The sequence below is a fragment of the Aulonocara sp. 'chitande type north' Nkhata Bay genome, linkage group LG3 (genome assembly GCF_057382095.1).
Source record: "Aulonocara sp. 'chitande type north' Nkhata Bay isolate Kocher_YH1m ecotype deep benthic linkage group LG3, A_spYH_male_GT1.1, whole genome shotgun sequence".
Lineage (NCBI taxonomy): Eukaryota > Metazoa > Chordata > Actinopteri > Cichliformes > Cichlidae > Aulonocara > Aulonocara sp. 'chitande type north' Nkhata Bay.
In genome coordinates this window covers 37,786,791-37,806,574 of record NC_141346.1, presented here as the reverse complement: position 1 = coordinate 37,806,574, position 19,784 = coordinate 37,786,791, and the positions used below count along the sequence as shown (strand labels likewise).

The 19,784-nt window shown below is 38.0% G+C and overlaps 1 pseudogene across 1 annotated transcript; it reads right to left on the bottom strand.

The window, feature by feature from the left end:
* Positions 1 to 2,492: 2,492 nt before the first annotated feature.
* On the bottom strand, positions 2,493 to 19,401 carry LOC147335485 (protein mono-ADP-ribosyltransferase PARP14-like; annotated as a pseudogene). Its single transcript, XR_015128602.1, has 14 exons — positions 19,207 to 19,401; positions 18,992 to 19,116; positions 14,539 to 16,053; positions 14,218 to 14,454; positions 13,744 to 13,968; positions 13,602 to 13,656; positions 13,288 to 13,434; positions 9,917 to 9,979; positions 9,656 to 9,832; positions 9,395 to 9,571; positions 8,662 to 9,282; positions 6,708 to 6,844; positions 5,618 to 5,798; positions 2,493 to 3,048 (listed from the first exon to the last, which is right to left on the bottom strand). The product of XR_015128602.1 is annotated as a protein mono-ADP-ribosyltransferase PARP14-like (transcript).
* Positions 19,402 to 19,784: the final 383 nt, after the last annotated feature.

The following is a 19,784-nucleotide window of genomic DNA, read 5'->3' as shown; positions in this document are numbered from 1 at the left end:
GCTCTGTCACGGCCCGTTTTTGTTTCAGTTTCAGTTTTCAAGAATCGCATCTTCGTGTTTACACTCCCACACAGCAGTAGGAAAAGTGCACATTTAATTCTAAGGGGCTTTTCTCGTCTCACCTGCTCTGCAGGTACTTTAAAGGTGTTTCAGCTGTCAGAGTATAACTCTAAATTATATTCATGTCTTAATATGGTTTTGAGAAAGACATTTTACCAGTAATTATGCTGACAGCAAATAAGGGTTTGAACTTTATGTTTTATCTGATCCGATAGAAACATTTGAGAAAATCTGAAACAACAACAAATATATTTCACATAAACCCATCCATCCATTCGTCCTCTTGCGCTTATCCCTATCTGGACGCACTGGAGCTGGAGCGTATCCCAGCTACCACAGGTCTGTAGAGGCGGGGCACACCCTGAACATACAGGAATCCCTCCGTGTAAAACCTTCCTTATAACCCTTACCACACCAACCCCGACTCAACGAGTGTCAGAGGAATGAATCTTAAAATCTGGACATCAGTCCCAGGTTTTGTACCTGTATCTTTCATTTTTCTGTCTCAAAGAGTTTATTTTAAGAGCAAACACAGTGTATCTAAAAATTCACAGGGCAAAAAAGCGTTATTGATTTAATAAATTTTGAAACAGTTTAAAATTTTCATGAAGCTACTAAACAAACTCAACATCCTTTATTATTCACTGCTCAGGAAATTAAACATCTTTCACTTTAGTGTGAAACACTACAGTTACTTTTGTGCTCTCATAAGTCATCAGTTACAGATTTTGTCTTGATCTTCCACATTCTCACATGTAGTTTCAAGTAGTAATCTAAAAATATCTAAAGCTCAGAACCCAAACTTTAGAGTCCAATTGAAGTAAGCTTAGTTTATTATGCATGAACAAATAAACAAATTTTTCAACATATGGTTTGAATAACATTGTTGAAATGCTCATATTTTAGGTGTAAATTGTCAGAAAGACCAGAAGTGACCACACATAAATTGTATGTCTCAACATCAGCAATGATCTGTGCCTCTTTAAATATGTCCTTCCCATTCAAAGGTGCTTCAGCAGCCCCGCCTACAAGGGCTGGGAAAATCCGCCTCTTCTATTTCCATCTCACTCTGCTAAGTAAGGACCCAGACTGCACTGTGGCAGAAGCAGTTACACAAAGTAAAACTTGTGCTGTCATGAGCAGCCAGTTTTCTTTAAATTTAAGTTCAGGAATTTAAACACAGAGATGTTTGAAGATGGATTTATGTGCCGTTAATGTTGTGTAGTTGACAGAGTGACTATTTGATTGGCTGCTCAGTTAATAGTAAGTTATATAAGAAGATAATAATAACAACAACAACAACAACAACAACAACAACAACAATAATAATAATAATAATAATAATAATAATAAGATCATTAGAGCAAAAATGTTGTTCAACACAAAACAGACAGCCCCCTATGAGCAAACGGTTTGCTTTGCTTTCATTACATGTTTGATGTCCTGTTTATCAAAGTTGGATTTTAGGGGTGGATTTTTACATGTCCTGTGTGTACTTCAGGTGTCTGGTAGAGGCAAAGTGAGTGAAGAGATGATAGCAACTGTGGAGTTCACAAACCCCTTCAGCTTCAACCTGGAGAACGTCTACATTCGCATGGAAGGACCTGGGATGATGGAGCCAAAGTCCAGGTATTACAGGTGAGTGATCATGAACAACTGTTTGTATAAAATATTTCCACATAAAACCAAAAACTGGTTTCAGTTTCATCTTATTCCTTTGGATCTTTCCAGATTAACGATTTTAAGATAAGATATGATAAGATAAGATAAGATAGAACTTTATTAATCCCTCGGGTGGGTTCCTCTGGGAAATTCGACTTCCAAAAAAAGCACAGCAACGACCGAAGTTACAGTTACAGAATTGTTATATATATATATATACACACACACACACACACACATATATATAAATACAGAGACAAATATAAATAAAATATACAAAGGGGATAAATAGAATAAATAGGAATAAAAAATAAAAATACAAGTGAATTTTATAGCCTCTAAATAGTAGCAAAAGGAAAAAAACCCACTTTTTGCTTTAATATTTTTGACGAAGAAGAAAAGAAACATCTCAAGACACAGACAAGAAAGATTATCATCCTTTGGAGCTATTATCTCATCACTCATGTGTTTAACGCTCATTTTACCACAGTTAACATTTTAAACTACTATACCAGATGGTTTGCTATGTTCAGCAGTTACCTGATTATGAACTGAACAAGTTTGCATATGTGTTTGCTTAATTTGATCACAATTTAATTAAATATCACAGTTTCTTTTTAAATGTTGATCACCCACGTCCTCTAATTTTTCCTTTTTCAAGAATGGACCACACAGTCATACAGTAAATCTTTATTAGGGTTATGTGCCATGTTCTCAGATTAATTAGGTGTGATTCAAAGTGCTTTACACTTGGCAAAGTGAAGATATAAGGTGCAAATTTTTGCCAAATAAAACATTTTAAACGGCATGATTGCGTAATATGTTTCCAGTGTTTATGTACATATATTTCTACTTCAGTAGCAGGTCAATAATTAAGCATAAAATCAGACAGAATTCAATACTTAAGAAATAAACTCGTAATTTCATTAAATATAATTGTTTGTAATGTGAAATGTACATATATAAGTTTTATAATTTTCTTTTTGTATTTTTCAGACACCATCATTTGTAAACAGTGGAAAACACTTTTCCTTTACTCTCACTTGAACGTGATGAGGTAGTCAGGGTACGCTTGGTTGTCATGAAACACAACATACATGCTGGGGTTATCTATTCTGTCTACCACACTGTCATAGCGGTCGTGAGGCTGCTGGGGGTCTCGAGGTGGAGGCACCATCATATCACTTTGGCCCAGAGTGTAGACGCCTGTGAGGACTCAGGCGACGAACATTAACTGAGAACCATCAGCAGCTGGCTTGGAGTAGGTGGGGTGGGCTGAGTAGCTGGCTTTTACAGCAAAGTAGGTCCCACGACCATATGAAGTTGCTGAGGGTAGGAAGAAAAAAAGAAAGTTAACAATAGGTGATCCTCTTTAAACTGTAGTGACTTGCAGCATCAATCACATGATACCGCTCAGCCTCCTGGCAGTAGATCTTTAGGTGTCACAAATACCCTGGAAGTACAAGCTGTAGAACACAGAATTACTAGTTCACTAAACTGTTAATTTCATATCTTTCACCAGGTGTTTAGACCACATTGTTGACTGTAACTGACATGTTTTATTAGTGCATGCAGGAACATAAAATATCTGTTCAACCTGATAAGGAATCAAATGCTGTTATTGTACTAGGCCTGAAAACACCTTCACAGTCACATAAAACACCAGTTTTTATGTGTCCCAAAGCCACAAATGCTTACTAATGTTTAAACAAACACAACCCCCCTCCCCCCCAAAAAAAAAAATCCCTGCCTTCCATGCCATCCTTGAAACATCAGTGTCACCAGAAGTGAAAATAATTTATTCAGCCTTAATATATGAATGCTCTCATACTCACAGTGTATTCTTACCTGCATTGTCCTGACAGTATACAGGACCAAATAGTGTAATACTTGATGGGCTGTTACTTGTCAAAGGTCTATTTAAGACTCTCATCATTTGTAATTAATAACAAATACTGTAATAAACACTTAAATCTATTCACCATTAGAGTCAGTTTTGTGAAGCGTGGAACATCAGACAACAAGATTTTTAATAGAGACGCCTATGGTATCTATTTGACAATCCTATGTCGCCTTGTTTTGTGTTATGGTGTTCACGAAGTCGGTTGCTCATGTCAAACAACGCTTGCCCGGTGGGCAAATACAGTAAAAAAAAACTATTAATACAAAGTGGGGTTTTTTTTCATGTGCCACTTCATAAGGTAAAAAAACTGATCAAGCTAAGTCTCATACAGGATGTTATTATTTATTTAACAAAAACTAAACCAAAATGCAGAAGCAGTGAATAACAAAACTAAGTACAAGCTATGACTCAATACCTTAATAATTAAACCATCATAAGCAGCAATGACTTTAAGTAGTCATTCCCTGTGTCACTTTATCTAGCTCTAACATTGTTATGGAGAAATTTCGTCCCGCTCTTCTTTACTCTTGCTTCACTTCATCGAGGTTTGCAGGAATTCATTCATGCACAGCTCTCTTAAGGTCCCACCACATCATTTAAGCAAGGACACTGGGCCATTGCAGCATTTGCAGCCATTCTGTTGTAGATTTTCTGCTGTGCTTGGGATCACTGTCTTACTGCATGATCTATATTGGATATGCTTTAGCTGTCAGACAGATAATGTCACATTAGACTCTTTAGAACAGAGGCGCTCATGGTTTACTCAATGACTGCAATGTGCCCAGGTCTTGTGGTTGCAACAGTTGACACACACCTGAATACTCTAGAACAGCGGTCCCCAACCTTTTTTGTGTCATGGACTGGTTTATAACCGACAATATTTTGTGTGTCGGTCCGTGAAATACAACAAAATAAAACCAGTACTGGTACCCCCCCAAAAAAGAAGATTTATTCATAACACAAGGGAAAAGACCCAGGGAAACCAAGTTAATGATAAAAAAGATAAAAAATTAACGATAAAAACGATTGCCAAAACTTCTGTTTTTATAAAAATACTTTATAAAGGGGTCACTTTGGCTTTCATACACTGCTTCCTCCTTTTGGCTTAATTTTTGTTAAATGAATAATGAAACTTAATATACCTTATATATCTTCCTGTCATCTGAGGTTTTTATTTACTTAATTTCAAGACTGCTAATGACAAGGTTACTTTTATTATGCTCTGATAACTAAAACCTTTTAATGTAAAGACAATGTTTTTTCTTTCAACATTTAATTGTAACTCTACTTGTTTACTTTAACTGCCATAAATGTAAATTATTTCAATGTGTTTAATTTATTGTGTTTATGTATGTTTTCTATTTCCTTTATTTATTGTTGTTTCTTTTGGGGTAGGTACTATGTTACTTTCTGTGTTGCGCATAGGCTCCTTTAAGAGACGCAAAGGGAAGTTAAGAAAGCATGTGCAAAGAAGCTAAGTTGTAAGTTAAATAAGTCACAAAAAAGATTAAATAATCTGTTTCAAAGTGAAGCGAAGCTTTAAGAAGAGGTGAAAGAAGTTGGGGAGTGTTTTTTTGTTAAGCATTGTTTAATTCCCCCATGGTTACATGCAGCCAGCGAGGTACAGTAACTGTGTTTTGTTTATCGCATATTTGTTAACTTTGATTTAAATGTTTATTTGTAATATTTATGCCTGGTCATTCTTTACGGTTATGTAATGACAGTTTGACTGTGGATTTTATGGTGGTTTGGAGGAGAAGTGTGACGGAAGAATAAATCCATCTGTGAATGAAGAACCATGGAGTTGTGTATTACCTGGAGGGAGTGATATTTAGTGTTTTGCAAATATTTGTGCAATTGTAAGAAGACTCCGGTGTTGACTTTGGTTAGAACATGGTTTTGGCACTGAAAGATTGCATGTGGTACTTTCCAAAAGCTTAAGAGATAAATGCTGGCATGTTCTGTAGTTGTGGATTATAAAAAGACCATCACCATTTTGCCCAGCAAAGCGCCTGTTGAATCCAGTTTTCATTATGGAGTCGCAATTGTCCTGGGTCGTCCCGTGGTACAGAAGTTTCTCCCCTGCTCCTCCCTCCTGTGCATTCTTATCAGAAATGAGCTTCTTCTGTGCTTCATAGGCGCGACGCAGGTGAACGTTCTGCAAACGCTCAATCTGACGACAGAGAAGAAGGACAAAGGATCAACAAGCTGCCAAACAAGGTAGTCAAGGATATTAATTACATCTGAGGGGTCGTTTTATGCTTATATATTCTCTGGGACATAAAATGAGGCGTGCATCTCAGGTATGAGAAGCGTCTGTGTTATGAACAGCAATCAATTAATTACTTTAATACTGCAAATTATGTCGTCATCAATTCAGTGGACTTCAGCGATATGGTGGACTGAAACTAAAATCCTCCTAAAATCCCAAATGAATGAATAAATAAATACAATTGAATTAAATAAATCATATCTTTTAAATGGGGAAATTAGTTTGTTTATAAAATGTGACATTGACTGATTTCTTGTAACTTGAAATTATATTATGATGTTTTACTTTTCCATTTTATATGTACATTAATTATTTAAATATAATTTATTTATTAATAAATGAAGTTTTAGCATCTCTGTATGTGGAAGTGAAGCACTGGAACAGGCTGAGTGAGGAACTGAAACAAAGTCCCAGCATGACCACTCTGACCGGTCGTTCTCACCCACTATTTACACAGACAGTGTGTATATACATGTACGGGTGTGCGCATGTATGTTCATGTATATTTGTGTCAGTATCTGTTTATATGTACATATATCTGTAAATATGTATATCTCAACAAACTGTGAGGAAGAATTTATGATAGGATACGTCATAAACATGAAGCAATAATAAATAAATAATGGGGAATTACTGTGAATAATATACATAAATATTAAAGCAAGTTAAAACAGAAATATCTGTGTTCCACTTCACAGTTGCATAATATTTCATTAATAACATTTAAGAAGAATAAAGTAGTGATGAAGCAGCATGCGTATAATAAGACAGGTAATATAAGTAGAAACTGATGCAGGGAGAGCAACACACCTTCATCACAGTTTTGGTGACAGTTCGTTTGAAGGCCTCCTTCACTGTCTGGTACTCTGGAGAAGAAGACTCCAGGGGAATGACCTTCATACTTTCACTGGCAGCCATGCTGTCCCAGTACAGAGGGAAAGTAAAGTCTAAAAGAGACAAGCATATATAGCATACAAACGAGAAGACACAGAAAGAGCCTATGCTGAGATTTATTTTTTGCTATTTACTACAAATCTTGCAGTAAATACCAATCAACAAACAACAAATCAAAAAATCTATATTTTCATGGGATGGTCTGTGAATAAAACCAAAATGAAACATGTAATAGGGCCTGTCTGACAATAACATAACACTGCTTCTAAGTTAGACATTTAAACATGAAATAACAGGGCAATATGATCCTCAGTTATCTGCTGATGTGGGATTTTTATATTTCTTGTTTAAAAATGAACTGTTTATGCTTACTTTCATAATGACTTTTGCAACCTTCTTTACTTCAAACTGTTTTTTATCACTCATACACGTAGTGTCTTGACGGAGGGTTGTGGGTTGCGTTTCACACGCCCCTGTTTCATACCCCCACATACATCTGCCGGGTACTGGACAATTCTTGGGCGCCTGGAGCTCAGGAACTTGAGCTTTTTTGCTCGCACCACAGTGGCTGGCCTCTAGCAGGGTCGGTTACCTATTGCCAATAGTACTCTGGGACTCTCAGGGCTCTAGAGTGTGACCAGTTTGGTTGCATATGCACCTTAGTTTTTCCATGGTGTGACTAAAAAAAATCCTAGGTCGCACCGGTGTGACCAGCCGTTCAGTACAAAAAAAATAAAAAGTGTCCGCAATTCCGAAAGTCTCCGTGTGGTCAACAACAGACACACATTATGCCCATATTGTGGTCTAAATCAATCAGAGATAACCGGGCGGGACCTCTGTGATTGGCCGTGGTCCAGATATTCCTGTAGTCCTTTGCGTGTATGCGTTTGAAAGTGCAGGTGAATAGAGGTGAGTAGCTTGAAGGGATAAAATGACTTCCGACAAGAAAGCCTCATTTCTGCTGTTTAATAGTGAAGAAATTTTAACTTTTTAAAATTATGCCAAATTGTGAAACCCTTAGATTATGCCAAAGCACTTTAAGCACAAGCACTTTTTCAGTAACTTATCTTTCTTGTAGAAATGTGCACCAAATAAAGAACTTTGTGTTGACAAGATTATTTACAAATCAATACTGTCTGTATGGACAGCAAGTAAAAAAAAAGTGAACATGTAAAATGGTAAATGGCCTGTATTTATATAGCGCTTTACTAGTCCCTAAGGACCCCAAAGCGCTTTACATATCCAGTCATCCACCCATTCGTGATGGCAAGCTACATTGTAGCCACAGCCACCCTGGGGCGCACTGACAGAGGCGAGGCTGCCGGACACTGGCGCCACCGGGCCCTCTGACCACCACCAGCAGGCAACGGGTGAAGTGTCTTGCCCAAGGACACAACGACCGAGACTGTCCAAGCCAGGGCTCGAACCAGCAACCTTCCGATTACAAGGCGAACTCCCAACTCTTGAGCCACAATCGCCCCTAACTGTGGGGTTAAATGATGTGGTTGAAAAATTTGGGTGCGCTTAACTTTTTTGCTGGTGGACCTAAGAAAAAAAGTTAGGCGCACCAGTGCAACTGAGGCAAAAAGTTAATCTAGAGCACTGCATTTATGTACCTGTGCATTTGCAAATTTCTGTGTACCAGCTGTTGTATGTTTGTTTTTCTTACAGGTACAGTAGTTTGCTATACATTATTCATTTCTATTTCTACACTGTCCTTTCATTAAATCTTGATTTCATTTCATGGAAATCTCTTTAATAAATCATTAAATCAAAATCTTAACAATTGTTTGTTTTAACTTTATATTGCTCTCAACCATCAAACTCTAGTATCAGTCAGGCTCTTTACACAACACTGAGATCTTCTCACCTGTCAGATTCTCAAGTCGCTTTAGCTTCATCGCCTGTCTGTTCAGTTGCTGTGTGGCCACCATCATCTGTAGATTAACCTCCCATACGAGTCCCTGTGCATCTGTTATTCCTTCTGTTAATTCGTTGTTTTCCAGTTGGTGATTGGCTGTTCTGGGAAGTCTTTCCCAGTTTCCGTTATGTGCCAGGATGCACCAAACAACTCGATGGTACAATTCCTCCTCCTCCCTCACTCTCACCTCATTAGCAAGACCCATTAATTGACACTGATTCATTTTCTGCATCACCCGGGTGACCCCGCCTTTTAGCCCGCTCACTGTTAGGGCGCCAGACTGATCTGTTTGCATGAATAGACCTTCAGACTCCACCAGCTCCTTCAGCTCCATCATGTCGTCCTGGTCGAGGAGTTCCAGTTCCTCCTTTGAGAAGGTGTTACTGGAGCACTGTGTGTGATATTGATGCTTCAGCTTTTCCATGGCATCGTCAACGTCTTTTTTGGAAAGACCCAGGAACGTGAAGACAGACTGCTGACTTGTAGAGCTGATATGGAGACTGCTGAGGTATGCACTCACAGAAAGAGGAGGCTGTTGTTGCTGTACTTGAACTGGAAGTACTGGAAGTACTAGAACAAATCAGGAAAAGTTTTCAGTAAAATATTTTGAATCAGTTTTTATTTTAAAATTCATTACACTAAATAACTACACAAAATGTCAGTTTGTGAATATTTCTGTCACCTCTGTTGATGACAGCTGGGGAATACATCTGCATCGCTTCCTCTTTAAAAGTCAAGAAGACATCAATCTTAATCAGGACGAGACGGATGTTGGTGAGGCTGTTCATGATTGATGCAGATGACTTGATCCCTCGAAGAATGGCTCCTGCTACAATCGCAGGATTTAACCCTCCAGCTCCTGTTAAAACACCACTTGCATTTAGGTGTATGTGTGTGTTTCACAACAAACAGAATAAATAGAAATGCTGAACAAGATACTTACCAGCACACATGGCAGGAATTGCCACTGAGTTGTATTTATGAATTTCACAATAACGCATGATACCACACACAAGTTGTTCAATGAGGACCTCATCCTGTTTCCCATGCACGTGTAAAATAGTTTTACATGGGAAGTTTCCAGACTGGGTCTCGAAAATTTGTCCTCGATTCACTTTTGCTGCACAGAAAGTGACAGAGGATGGATGAGTGAGAGTCAGATAAGTAAGATGAGAAGGTGAGTAGCAGCTTCTCTTTTTCTCACCTGCTTTCAGTTTAGCTTCCACCTCTGGTCCAGCTACAGTTAAGATGTCTTTGCATACTCCATCTGTAGATGACGAAAAATAAGAAAATATATATTAAAGGTCTTACAATCTGTCAATAAAGGCAAGTTTGTGAAGCTGTGCTATATGCTAATCTTGTTCTAATTTTAGCATGCTAACACAGCTAATCAGCACCAGGACTGACTGGTGATGATGGTGGTTATTGACCTTTACATAACTATTGCCATCCATTTTTTTAGTAACATGCCGACTTTTGCTACTGTAAAGTTTAGGGCAAGTTGCACAGTTGGTTAACAAATAGATTTTGATTTGTTAGCATATAATAAAAATCACAAAAGCCAACCTTTTAGTAGCAGGAAAGGAAAAGTTAGGACTCCAAAAAGTCTAAGATAATCTTATTAAAATGAATATGTAGTGCCTATTGGTTAAATACTGATATATTTATATATTTAATAATTGTATTTAATTAGTAAGCACAACTTTGGATCAACAGTAGACAGCAACAACAATAAGACACTTGATGCCACAGTATTATTTTATGTTCCCTTTTGTGGCACAGTTGAATACTTGCAGTGTAGTATCAGACATTCTACCCATTTAATTTCTTAGTCTTGCTTCCTGCTTACAGTTACTCATCAACCCAATTTCCCCAAATCAATCCACATACATTTATGAGAATTGGTATTCTAAGGTATGTAAAAGGTTAATCCTTGCCAAACATGCTTGGCTAGAAATCAAACGATACTCACGCCGAGTACACACTACAGGCAGCATACCTGTTCACCTTTGTTCCCTGCCGGACTGTCACTGAGTCACTTATTTTTTTTACTGTTTGATAATCTCAGTCCTGATTGCTTTCCAGCACCTGTGCCTCAGAGTTTTGCATTTTGTCATCCACTAAGCCTGTTCCTGCTGAATATGCCTAATATGCACTATGGGCTTTAAAATGTGGGCCGTCAGAGGCCTGTGGCCAAAGTTGGAGACCTATTTGACAAGGACACCCTACTATGTTTTAATGGCTTGACACAGAAATTTGGCATTCCAACCAAACATTTCTTCAAATCAGAAGCTTCATATCAAAAACTCAAAAATCCCTAACATTGCCCACTCTAAACTCATTAGAGGACATAGCAATAAACCATCAGCTGAATAAAGGTTTAATATCCCGTTTTTACAGCAACCTCAGAGATGGCTCTCAAACATCCTCAGAAAAAGAAAGACTCGCATGGTGTCAAGACTTAGAGTGTAGAATAACTACAGAGGAATGGCAAAAAGCCTGCTTGAAAGCCCAAACACAATCTATAAACACCCAATTTAAACTAATCCAGTATAAATGGCTAATGAGAACATATATCACCCCAACATTATTAAACAAATTTGACCCCAAAACTCTGGACATATGTGTTAAATGTGGGAAAAAAGGCACACTGATGCATTGCCTGTGGGAATGCTCAGAAATCCAAAAGTTTTGGAAAGAAGTTTTAGATGTAATTGCTCATATTACAAGTGTCAAGCTGGACCTATGTCCTAAACTATGCATCCTAGGAATTTTCCCCGCTGAAATTCGGGGATTGTGGTTTTTTTTAACCACAATCTTCTGCCTGTTACAGGCAAATCATGGAGATCCATTAGTAGACCACACTTGAGAACTTGGTTGTCGACACTGTCAAAATCCCTTGCTTTGGAGAAACTTACGTCTATGATAAAGGGTAAACATGCTTCCTTTAAAAAAAATGTGGGGAAAGTTTTTGTTATTTTTGGAAAGTGAGGAGATGATCGATAGTGAACAGAAATGACTATATCCATTTAACCTGTATGGGAGAAGTAGTGTTGCAGCTGTTAAAGAGAACCTGGGGGGCCTGCGAGTGCTGGGCCTGTTCAATAGAAGGACAGGAGAAGAGATGTGAAATTAAATGGACTGGAACTGAAGAGGACACAGCTTATCATTGCAACCGTTAGGTCGGATGCCTCTCTAACTAACTTGACACCCTTGGACTAAACTTCAGCCCGAAGCCCTGGAATAATGCACTTAAACCTAATGTCTCACTGTGCTATACCTGTTTTTTTCTGGAGCACTGTCTGTTAACCCTTGATTTTTTTTTTTTGGGGGGGTGGGGGTTGTTTTGTTTTTGGTTTTTTTTGTTTTTTTTGGGGGGGGGTTGTTTTGTTTTGCTTTGTTTTACTTATCTATATATATTTTTTTCTGTAATAATATCTGAATGATCTACATGGGAGAGTATGTATAACTATATCTATGTGTTTCCCCAACACTGTTCATACACGATGTACATACATTACTATTATACACTCAAAATTTTTTTTTATTAATTTCCTCCTCTATTTTATGTAAATTCTCTCTTCCTGTTGGTTAAAATGTTGTTGGAAAAGCAATAAATAAAAAATAAATCTTTGACAAAAAAAAAAAAATGCACTATGATTTCACATATATAGTTTCACACATATAATATGTAGCTGCTGGGATGATGACATTTTTTATATAATTTGGATCATTTTTTTTATCTTGTCAGGGTCTGTGTCATTGTTGTAAATTGTTTAAGATGTAGATTATTTATGTTATGTTATTTTATGTAGTTAAAGTTATGGTGCTTTTATTGTGAAAGTCAAGCTTGTTTACAAGTCTCGCTTTTTCCTTTCTGGAAGTCGGGGAAACACCTGTAAGTGTGGAGCAAGAATGAGCCCGTAATGATCTTTATTGAAAGTCACGTTAAGTACAATGAACTTTAACTACACGCTTAAAAGGAAACCTCTGAAGAATGGTGACTAATTCCTTTTCTGCAGCCAACGAGGTATTTATTGGTCTATTTTGTTTTGTTGTACAGTGTTATTTTAGGCGCTGTGTCTTATGTTGAGCCTTTATGTTGTTAATGCTGTGTAGTTTTCACGGTGGCTTTGGAGAGCAGTCTTCAAATAAACCAGTGACAGAAAACCAATTGCGTTGGTCTGTGCTTCGAGGGAATTATATAATATGTGAAACTATAACCATGATCAGTACTAGATCTCAAATACAAAAAGTTATCTAGTTTTGCTGGCCCGTGTGCATTAGAAAGTAGTGGCATAATTACTTATGCTGCTGGACCATGACTATCTATTGTATTTTTGCTGAGTATATATAATTATATGGTTTTTAGCTAATATACGTGACCTACTGATAATGCTAGATGAAAACTTTGATCTTCAAAGATTATATTCATATGGGCATCCCCATTTCTGTGCAGATATTAATGAACAGCTGTAAAGAGCTATGCTACCATTGTGGATAAAAAAATATTTTACAGATGCAACTGGGTTGTCCTGCTCACTACACCTTCATGTATTCCCCAGTTTCACCTACCAAGGTCAAAACTTTTGAAGTTGGTTGTGTTCACCACAGCATCTGTAGTCTCATTAGTGATGTCACCAAACACCACATGTAGTTTAACCCCACTTCCCACTGTCATGATGATGTCATCTAGGTCGCTGGTGAGGGACCTGAAGATTGCTGAGACGAAGAAGACCACACATTAGCTATTGTTTGATATATTTAATCTGATGACTGAGGGTACTAATGAAGATGGTAAAATATGGGACTGGCTTATTGAATGTTTTTATCTCCTCACTATGCATTAATATCACATAATGAAGACAGTCTGAGTAGTGCAAGTTTACCTTGGCCTCCCTGGTTCATATTTAAGCTGAGCTGTCTGTAGACATCGTGGTAGCACTGCAGATAAAAACACAGAATAACATGATAGATAATTGATTCCTGCATGTTACAGATCACATACAGGACATATCAACTGAAACTGACCTCCTCAGAATCAGGGTAACCAGGTTTAATGACAATGTGGATGTTTGTAAGAGATCCAGAAGATGCAGATAATCCAAACTGGTGAATGATGTCAGTCAACAGTTGAATGGCTTCTCTCAGCGGGTATTTTAAAATAACACCTGGCCCAATGATTGGAACGGCCACTGAACCCAAATTCTGCTGTACACAAAGCTCCAGACACTTTTTTAGACCGTTACCAAGAGCCTGCAAATCAAAATTTACATATTTTTAAACAATGCTTTCAAACTTAACTCTTGTATTGCACACTGCAACAGAGCACGGAAAACTGTGGGATCCACAAAAAAGTTCAGTTTGGTTGCATAAATGTTCCTTTGCAGTTATCTGGTTTGTGCATTGATATTTTCGCATTAATTTAGTATTTTATTATCTTTAATTATCTTTTCTTTTGTGTTTTCCATCACCAGAAGTGTTAATGAAAGTCCTTAATTTTACCTGAACGCTCTTTCCTCTTACTCCGTCCCAAGGCAAGCACTCAATGAAGAAAATCTTGGAGCAGCCCAGAGATGGAGGTGCATCAACCATCTGAACATCACCAGGGGCGAGGGCACAACTGGCTAAGACTGAATCAAACTTTAACTTTAATATATTCCCAGCTTTGGCCAACAAACTGTTGCCAATATTTGTAGAAGTCAGCTGCTTGTTGAGCATGGGGACCACCAGAACATCCGCCTGCAGAAATAATATTGAATAACATGAATGTTGATATTTTATTTTGGGATTATGGGAAATAGAATTGAATGGAAATAATCAAACCTGTTCATTTTCTAAACTGCTGAGTTTGATCTTCAGGTTTGTTCTGTTGATTGCAGAGTTTCCAACTGTGCTGTACATGCTGCTGCTGTAGCTGAGAGATCTAGGTGTATCACTGAGTCTGCTGGTGTTTCGTGGTCTTTGCACATTTGGGGTGGCTGCAGTTTGTTTATCTCGGATAATGACGTGACAGGAACCCTCTATCAGCTCTTTAGTCACTTTACCCTCTTCCTGGAAGTACTGCTGAGCCCCTGGTCCATCTAGAGTCAAAGTGTCTACTATAACACTGTCTAGAGTTGATGTTAGGGCCTCCTTGGCCTCCTGAACATGACATCGAGGACCAGACACAAACACACAAGGATTTGGAAAATGTGAGGCTTGTAAGGTCACCTTGGTCTGCTTCATGCCAATCAAGTCTAGGATTTTATTAAAACAGTCGACCATTTCAGGATGAAGCAGATTGATGTTTTCTTGAGTTGAAACTTGATTCAACTGGAAGTCATGAAGAACTTCATTGAGCTTGGCCACATTTTCACTGTAGCCCACCAGTTGGACGTTGGTTGTTGAGGTTCCCCTGGCGCCTGGCATGTAGCTGATGTCCACTCTGAACTCTCTACTGTTTGCCTCGTTCTTGGCTTTTGTCAGAATTTCTTTCAACCCGTTGAGATCTATTGCACCCTGCAGCTGTACAGTGGTCACTTTAAGGTCTCTCATTACTGCTGCCTCGGCCTCATTCAGAGCATCAGAGGACAAACTGGACAGAACCAGATCTGCACCCACCTCAAAGAAAACAGGGTTTCTGAGGCTCTGCTGGAAGCGAGTTTGGTATTTTGGGATGGCATCACTGGTCTTCATGAAGGTTAGCAGAGCTGTAGGGAACTTAACGCTCTTCTCCTTTATGTTCTTAATTAGTTCAACCAGTTTTGCAGCTCCTGACTGCACCTCTTTGTCAGGGCCCTCCAAAGTGATCATGGCACTACCTCTGATGATTGTAACCTCTGGACAATTAGCACGCATTTCTCGATTGAACTCTTCTTCTATGAGCTTGAAGTTCTTCTCCACAATCGGCACTTCCTTTTTGGTGGGTAGGCTTTTTTCCAGAATTGCAATCTTCTCCTTCATGGCATCAACCTCTCCCACAACCACAGCATAGCCACTCTCTGTGTAAACTTTGATATCATCTGTCTTAAAGGCCGAGTCCTGCAGTACCATTTTCATCTGTTTTGGCTCAAGCACATGATAGCAGAGGTAGGTTTCGGTGAGCTGGACGAAGACCTGATCCACCTGACACTCCCATTTCTCTGCAGCACCACCAAATCCTCCTCCTGGACCCTTGTCAACCTCCCCTCTAACCAAAACCTCCTCTTCATCAAAATTTAGCTCCACTGTGCAGCCGATTGACGACAGTTGTTTTTTCAAAAATTTGTATGCTTTACAGTTGTCTCTCAGGAAAAACAGCAGGAAAACATCTATCCTGAAAGTCTTCTCAAGACCTTTTATGTTTGGGTTTGTAGAGCTCTGAAAGAAGGAAAGAAATCAAACAAATTTGTCAGTTGATGCTTAAAGATGGGCTACTTATTGTAAACAATTTACCACATAGGGTTGGGCAGTAAGTCAAAAATGAATCATATTCTTCATCCATTATGTACTATCTCTGCTATGTCCAGTCTGTGGCATGCATGACCCCCTTCATGGAGGAAACATAAAACACTGCCAAATATAATTACCATTTCCATTGCTTGGACATATATGTGGCTATAGTAAAGACAACATCAAACAAAAAGAAGACAACTATGGGAAAATACCAAAACTATCTCAGTTTTAGTGGTTCAGTATATTTACAGCACAAACCTAGTTTTTGTATGCTTACTTTACAATCATAATCATTCATTATTCGAACCTGAGGAAAATGTTTAATTAATCACAATTTTGATTTAACGTCCAACCGTCCAGCCCTAGCTCCACAACGTCCAACACTCAAACACCATTTTAATCAGCAACTCTTAAGAGAAAAAAGACATGTCTTAGTATTTGTTTCTTAACCCTTTAAAGCTGGTCGGAGTGGGCACACTCTGTTTTGCATAGCTATTTTTAAATCCCGGTAGCGCTGCAACCAAGTAAGCTAGCGCAATAATTTTTTTGTATATGAAGCCGGAGGAGTTGTACTTACATCTTATGCCATCAGCTTGTCCTAGGTCACAGTTTCCTTCCACATATAGCTTTGCAAAAACTGCATAAAAAGCACTTGCAGCAAGTTGATTTATTTTCGTTTTTCCTGCAGTATATAAAATTTGGTGTATTTCAAAAACAAAACTATGAAGACACTTAAAATAAATTTCCTGTGGTGGGAAACTATTTTGTGCAACTTTTTTGTATTTAGAGTTTTGAGGGATAAGCCTCTTAAATTTTTCTAACTAGAAATATATGTTAAAAAAACAAAAAAAAATTTGTAGTTTATTGCACTTTTTTGCAATTTATGTAATTACTATGCACTTAATGCATACATATTATTAAAATTTGGGTTGTATTGATGTATAGAAACTTGAAATGCTCCCAGAAATGGCACTACAGCATGTAAAAATATAATATTAGCTCTGGCGGACTTGGTTCTATGGTAGGTCTTAAAGGGTTAAATAAACCAGTTCTAAAAAAAGTTGTTGAGCAGTTGCCACAGCATTTGCCACTGTGGAATTAAAGAAATTATTTTGTGGCTACAATATATTCTGCATCATTAATGATATAATCTATAGTATTGATACTGCATTAAGATGTTTATTAAAACCTGCTGACTTTATATTAACCTTTTTATTACAGGTACAGCTAAGACCATTTTATACACATTGCATTTTGTGCTCAGTAAAGAGTTAAAGCTCAGTCAATTAAAGGTCTCAAGCTTTGTTTGGCACAAATGTCCAGGCAATCTATTGTGTAGGTGACTTAAGAGCAACAGAAGGTTAAAACTGCATACACACTTACAAAACACATATAGTACATATAATCTAGAAACAGGCTTGAGTGAAGGCCTGAATGTATTCAGCTTCTTGTTACAACCTGTGGCATTTGAGTTTACTTAGTAACAGGTGACAGAAGATGGGTCAACAGGAGGACAAGTCCACGGGGACCTCCAGGGCCTGAAATCATCGCCATATTTGGGAAAAGATGTTAGAAAGAGGAACTTCTGTGTCTGACCGTAGCTCTAAAAATCATCTCATTGTCTGTACAAGATACAAATGATGTCCTTAGAAATACAAAAATATGTTATAGAACGCATGAGGGGGTGTCAAACCCTGATGATATATAAACCATTCTCTGTGTATTTTTGGGCAGAAGACATATGCTGATGTGATGCTGTGTACTTCTTCCTGCATGTGTGTTCTTAATAAACTCTTCATCTGATTGCACTCTACTGGGGCCTCCATTGGTTTGTTTTTGTGCCACTTGTCGAATTCGGGACAGATTCATACAGTCCTATGTTGATAAAAACACATTAAATTAATATCTGTTTATATGTTTTTGTTTTTGATTGTTATATCTGACTCTGACACTGTGTTAGAACAGAAATATACTACAACCCTGTTTCTAAAACGGACAGGATATTGTGCACAATGTAACTGAAAGTAGAATGCAATGACTGGTGATAATTTAGAACACAATATTATTTCACTTGTGTGCTAACGGGATGCAGTGTCAATGGATTCCACAAAGAATTTAATATTTTGTTGTATTTCAGATATATATATCTACTGGGATTTTCCCACACAACCATCTCCAGGGATTACAGAGAATGGAATGAAAAAGAGAAAATATCCAATTCTCTGCATGAAAACGTCTTCTTGATGTCAGGGGTCAGAGGATGGTCAGACTGCTTTGACTTGATAGGAAGGAAACAGTAACTCAAATAACACCACAACATTATAATAAAATTTTAACAGCAAAGATTTAAAGCAGCACTGTTACTCTCAAGGTGTACCTAATAAAGTGTCCAGTGAGAGTGTTACCATCTGGCCTTTTATGACCTATGTGTTTTGGTTTTTTTTGGGGTTTTTTAAAACAGTATCTTTGATGATATGGAAGTGGAGTATCATACATGGCATTGGTTACTTGCTTGTCTACAAAGGCTTTAATACTAAATATTATATCTGTATCTGCACAGTGTGCCATGATGTATTTTTCAGGTAATGTGTTCTTATTTAAACAATGCTGAACATGTATTTTACACTCTGTATTAACAGCGAGACTCAGAAGTGAAGGAAGCCTGAGAACTGTCAGTCACTGAAAACACTGAGGCACAATGAAATGAAAACTATAACAAAGAAATTGTTTTGTCAATATTGTCCTCAGCTGTCCAACTTTTCCTGGAGGCTAACTCACTCCTCTTAAACTGGTTTGGCCACATTATTCTGGCGCTCAGTTTTTACTGACCAAAAGTCGTGTTTGAAAGAGCAGTAAACTGTACCAGTGATTGGCTTGTCGATGGCTGGTCAGAGGTCTGTGGTGACCTTGTCCGGCTCACGGTCAGCCGCACTTCTCCACTCGGAAGAGTGATGGTGTGAAACTTCCTCTGCAAAACTCTGTCTTGATCTGGAAAACATCCATAAACAGAGTCACTGAAACAGCCTGAATTTAAACACAAAGCTAAAAAAATATTTTACAAATGATCGACTGTCCTACCCTCTTTAAACTTGAAACAGATTTTATAAACGCTTCCTCCGAGTTTTTCAAGATTTCCGCAGTCGCCACCCCCGGAGTCTCGCCTTTTCTGAAAGTATCTCCTCACTTTCTCCTTCTCTCTGTCTGTAAAGTCAGTGGCTTCAAAAAACAGTGGATACGGATATTCATCCATTTTATCTGCAATTCTACACTAACATGAGAACTTTAATCCCGTCAAACATTTGTTTGAGCCACTCTGTGAGTGCCCGTTTTTGTTTCACTTTCACTGTTTTAGGTATCGCCTCTTCGTGTTTACACTCCCACACCCAGCAATTGGAAAAGTCCGCATTTAATTCTCAGGGGCTTTTCTCGGCTCACCTGTTCTGCAGGTACTTTAAAGGTGTTTCAGCTGTCAGAGTATAACTCTAAATTATATTTATGTCTTAATATGGTTTTGAGAAAGACATTTTACCAGTAATTATGCTGACAGCAAATAAGGGTTTGAACTTTATTGATCCGATAGAAACATTTGAGAAAATCTGAAACAACAACAAATATATTTCACATAAACCCATCCATCCATTCGTCCTCTTGCGCTT